We start from the raw sequence: 5,591 nt of genomic DNA, 5'->3' as shown, positions 1-5,591 counted from the left end.
TCGGATATGATATGTGTTATACGTGCTATAAATAGAAAGGTAATTGTTATGCGTGCTATGTATGTTTATATGGGCCGGAAGGCAATATATTATGTGACCGAAAGGTCAGGTATGACATATGATATATGTGCTATATGTGTTAGGATAAATGTGTTATGTGCGGTGTATGTTGTTGGATAAGGTGTCTAAGTCCATAACTTATTTGGTATATACTTGACCCGACCGGCATGGTCCATTTGGGTTGCATCTCATCCAAACTATTATGGATAATTTTATGAGAGTTATAAACATATGTTTATTAATATATTATGAGTTATAATATATTAATATGAAGTTACGTTATTTAATTAGTTTTAGTCTTAAATTAATTATGAATTAATTTAGAGATTAAAAGGAATACTAATTAAATTATGGGCTATTTGTTTTATATAGTGTGGGCTAATACTCATTTGTTAATGGGCTAGGCTTATGTGGAAGTCCATGGATGATCCATGGAGCTTCTAACCCATGGATCCTTGGAAAAGGAAAAGACATGGGTTATTAGGGTTTCACCCTAACCATGCATACTATATAAGCATGCTTATGGAGCATGAAATAAAGCCTAAGAGAGAAAACAAGTGAACTAGTGTGTGTGTGCATGTGGGTGGCCGATTTATACAAGGTGTATACTCTCATCAAAGTTTTCCAAGAGTTTGTGGTGTTTGTGATTCCATTTGAGGCATTCACACTATTGGTGCTTGGCCCTCAAACTCCTTAGAACCAAACTCTTCAAAAGGTATGTAATCTCTTCTAACTCTTTTATGTTGAAATGTTCCCCATGCCATGTTAGATAGGTTATAAACCTTGGAAAATTATTATTTTGCATGTATTTAGACAAACATAGATCCAAGGTTTATTAGGGTTGCATGCACACTTAGGAAGTGTTAGATTGCTCAAAACCCAACAGTGGTATCAGAGCCAGGTTTGCTTGTTTGATACTTGATGCAAAATAGTGAAAAAAGTCGAAATCGTTGCTGTCTGCATGGTGGACTCGCCGAGTCCAAGGCAAACTTCAACCTACTCGACGAGTCAGTTCATGCACTCGACGAGTAGGATCGAAAGAATGCAGAATCTCGACTTTTGCTGCTGGAAAAGGACTAGAAACATTACCCTAAATTGTTTTGGTGTTATAAAACTTATTTTAGTTGGTGTAATGGTTGTTCTAATCCATTTACAATAGCATATATCAAAATTCCATGATTTTATGTGTTCATATAATTCTTGAATTTTTGATGATCATGTTCATGTTCTTATGAATTTAGAAAATGATAGGAATTATTTGCTGAATTGTTTAGAATTAATTCTTTATCATTTATGTGTTTTAATGGAGTCCATAATTTGTCCTCAAGTTATGGATTACCAAAGGTCACTTTCATTTAACACACACTTAAAACACATAAGTTACATGAAAATGAAGAGTCTTCATTTTTATGAACCTTTAATTCATAAGTTATGAAATGAAGAGTTTTGCAAAGTTACAAAACTTGCCCTCAAGTTTTGGAATTTGTAAAGTTTCACACACTTTAATAAACTTTAATTCCAAACCTTAGAGTTTTAATAGTTAAAATTCAACCCTTATACTATTTATAACATTAATGGTTAATTATTATATATATGTATAAGAATAAGTCGTTTTACCGTTAGTAGGCCTCATTCACGAAGCCAGTCTATAAGGTGGGTATAAGGTTGTTGCCTATAAAATGGCGACTTAATGGGTGTATACTCTCACCCACCGCTTGCTTGATCGGTGGAGGGTCGTTAGCCGAACGGGTAGAACAATGACTTTAAATCCTCATTAAAAGTATAATGAATATTATAAAATAACTAAACTCTTTTAATTCCCAATCTTAGTTATTTTAGGAAAATGTGAACATGGTGCTAATCCATGGAATTCACACTTTGTACCTTACCATGTCGTTGGTGCAGCGTGTGTGGTTAACCGGCACACTAACTAGGACTAGTAAGGATCACGAAGGGTGACTTAATGTTGTCATAGATCAATGGAGCGTGTGTGGTTAACCGGCACATTGATTAGGTGATAATATTAAGAGTACCAAGTGAGTTAGCATGGTTATTCACACCTTGTTTTGTGATCCTCGGCATCCCAGTCACAAAACTTGAAGGGCACAATCGAGATTGAAACATGCCATTGAAAAGTTCAATGAATCTCAAAAGAATCTAGGAATTTCAAATCCAATTAAACCTAATAAATCATTTCGTTTTCATGGTGGAAATTGGTGAATCGTCATTCACCTACCTTTCAAATATATTATTACTTAGATTACGACATCCCTCTTCTAAGTGTAATATATTGTGATTGGATCCTAGCCTTAATATTACATTTGGGTGTCTTATTAAGGATCCTAAATATCTAATCTAAACTTACTTTCTTCTTTCAGATGTCTTCCAACACTAATGCTTCAGGCTCTAACCCAACTGGTTCTTTCTCTCTCATGAATCTTTGTGGGAGGGTCATCTTTGATGGTTCCAACTTCATGGATTGGATTAGGAACATCAGGATGGTTACTCGTTACGAAGACAAGGAATATGTCCTCGATAAGGAGCTAAAAGAACTTGATGAGTCTACTGCTACTCCTGAGGAGATCGCTGAATTCAGGACTCATGAGAGAGATGCTACTAAGGTGGCATGTATCATGATGGCCACGATGACAGCCGAGCTCCAAAAGTCGTATGAAGATTTCTACCCTTTTGAGATGCACCAAGACCTGATGGAAAGGTACCATCAGAGTGCTCGTCAGGAGCGGTATGAAATAATCTCCTCCATAATAACTACCCGCATGAAGGACGGTGAATCCGTCACGGGCCACATGCAAAAGATGCAAAGGTATGTGGACCGTTTGCTGAAGCTGAATGTTAACATCCCCGAGGAGTTAGCAATTGACATCATTTTGAACTCCTTACCTTCTTGTTCTGATCATTTTCGAATGACATATCATATGAACAAGGAGGAAGTTACCCTCAGCAAGCTTCAAGGACTCTTGAAGACCGCTGAAACCGGTCTTAAGGGTAAAGCGGTTGTTACCTCTACTACTCCTACTCCAACTTCTACCCCTGTTTTAGCTATTGGGCAAGGCAAAGGGAAAAAGAGGAAGCACCCTTCGAAGGGTACCAAGGGAAAGTCTCTTGAAGGCTCCTCATCAAAGACTAAGAACGGTTCTGTCACTCCTTCTGCCATTCCCAAGGATGCTGAATGCTTTTATTGCCATGAAAAGGCACACTGGAAGCGAAACTGCCCTAAGTACTTGCAGGATCTAAAGGATGGGAAAGTGAAACCCACCTATGAAGGTATTTACACTATATTGTCTAATTACTCAACATATTCTAACTCTTGGGTGCTTGATACAGGATGTGGTATTCACATATGTTCTGATTTGCAGGGCCTAAGAAGAAGTGAGGATGTGGAGCACGGGAAGACAAACTTAATCATGGGGAATAGGAAGGCTTCACCTGTTTCCAAGATTGGAGTTTATACTTTGTTGCTTAATAATGGGTTAAAATTAGATTTGAATAAATGTGTGTACTCGTCTGAAATGGCGAGGAATATTATTTCTTTTCATGCTTTGTACAAACAAGGTTTTACCTTTTCGTTTGATAATGAATGTGGTGGTATTAATGCTTTCTTTAATAATGTGTTTTATTTTAAAGCATTACCTTGTGATGGTGTGTATGAAACTGTGTCGATTGTAGATAACTTAGGAAATAATGTGTTGTATATTGATTCTTCTACTAGCCTAGATAAAGCATCATTGTGGCATTGTCGTCTTGGACATGTAAACAAGAAACGCATAGGACAACTCCAAAAGAGTGGAGTCTTGGAATCATTTGACCTCAAATCAGATGATAGTTGTGAATCTTGTCTACTTGGAAAAATGACAAAAACACCCTTCACTGGAACTTGTGAGAGGGGTGAAGGTTTGTTGGACCTAATACATACTGATGTATGTGGGCAATTCAAAACCGCCACAAGGGATGCTAATCGGTATTATGTGACTTTTATTGATGACTTTAGTAGATATGGGTATGTCTACTTAATCAAACACAAGTCCGAAACCTTTGAAAGGTTTAAGGAATTCAAGCAGGAAGTAGAAAATCAATTGGGCAGGAACATTAAGATTCTTCGATCCGATCGAGGTGGTGAGTATCTTAGTACCGAGTTCCTTGACTATCTTAAGGAGTGTGGGATTGTCTCACAATTGACTCCTCCCAGGACACCACAGCTGAATGGTGTAGCTGAGAGGCGTAATCGTACCTTGTTGGACATGGTTCGCTCTATGATGAGTCGAGTTTCGTTACCAATCTCTTTTTGGGGGTATGCCTTAGAGACTACCGCCCATATCCTTAATCTAGTCCCTACAAAGAAGGTTACCAAAACACCTCATGAGATGTGGACTGGGAAGGTTCCCAATTTGGACCACATCAAAATTTGGGGTTGCGAAGCCTTCGTGAGGCGTGAAACTCATGATAAGCTTGAACCCCGAAGTGAAAGGTGTATTTTCATCGGCTACCCACAGAAATCCTTCGGTTACCTTTTCTACAGACCTAGTGAGAATGTGGTCTTTGTAGCACGAAGAGGGATCTTTCGCGAGAAAGAATTTATAAGCCAAGGAGACAGTGGGAGGCAGATTGATCTTGAAGAAATTCAAGAATCAATTGGTGAAGGAACCTCAGACACTAGCAATCAACCTGAGGAAGAAACTCCTGTTGATCCAGTTGACGAGTCTGTACCTCCGATGCGTTCCACACGGGTTAGGAACACACCTTCGTTTTATTATGGTTTTCATATTACTACGGAAGGTGATACATTTATTAGTGATAGTACACTAGTAAATTTGGATGAACCTAGCAGTGTTAAGGAAGCCATGGCAGGCCCGGAGTCTGCTGAATGGAAGGAGGCTATGGACAGCGAGATACAGTCCATGTATGACAATCAAGTTTGGAACTTGGTTGACAATGTACCAGGCCGTAAAATAGTCGGGTGCAAATGGATCTTCAAAAAGAAGACCGACATGGAAGGAAAAGTGCATACTTATAAGGCTCGACTGGTTGCGAAGGGTTTTACTCAAACTCAAGGTGTTGATTATGATGAAACCTTCTCGCCGGTGGCCAAGATTAAGTCTATTAGGGTTATGTTAGCCATTGCAGCATTTCATGATTATGAAATATGGCAAATGGATGTCAAAACCGCTTTCCTTAATGGAAAGTTGGCTGAGGATGTGTACATGAATCAGCCAGAGGGTTTTGTCAATGCAGAGTACCCTAATAGAGTATGCAAGCTTGAGAAATCCATTTATGGATTAAAACAAGCATCTCGTAGCTGGAATCTTTGTTTTGATGAGAAGGTAAAAGAGTTTGGCTTCTTGAGAAGCGAAGATGAGTCTTGCGTGTATGTCAGAGCTAGTGGGAGTATAGTTAGCTTCTTGGTACTGTATGTGGATGACATACTACTCATAGGAAATGACATCCCAACCTTGCAGGAGGTTAAGTCCTGGCTTGGGAAGTGCTTTGCTATGAAGGACCTAGGGGAGGCTACC

This window comes from Lactuca saligna, chromosome 1, assembly GCF_052625555.1.
Source record: "Lactuca saligna cultivar CGN05327 chromosome 1, ASM5262555v1, whole genome shotgun sequence".
In the NCBI taxonomy this organism is placed as follows: domain Eukaryota; kingdom Viridiplantae; phylum Streptophyta; class Magnoliopsida; order Asterales; family Asteraceae; genus Lactuca; species Lactuca saligna.
Note: the sequence above shows the minus strand (reverse complement) of the source record.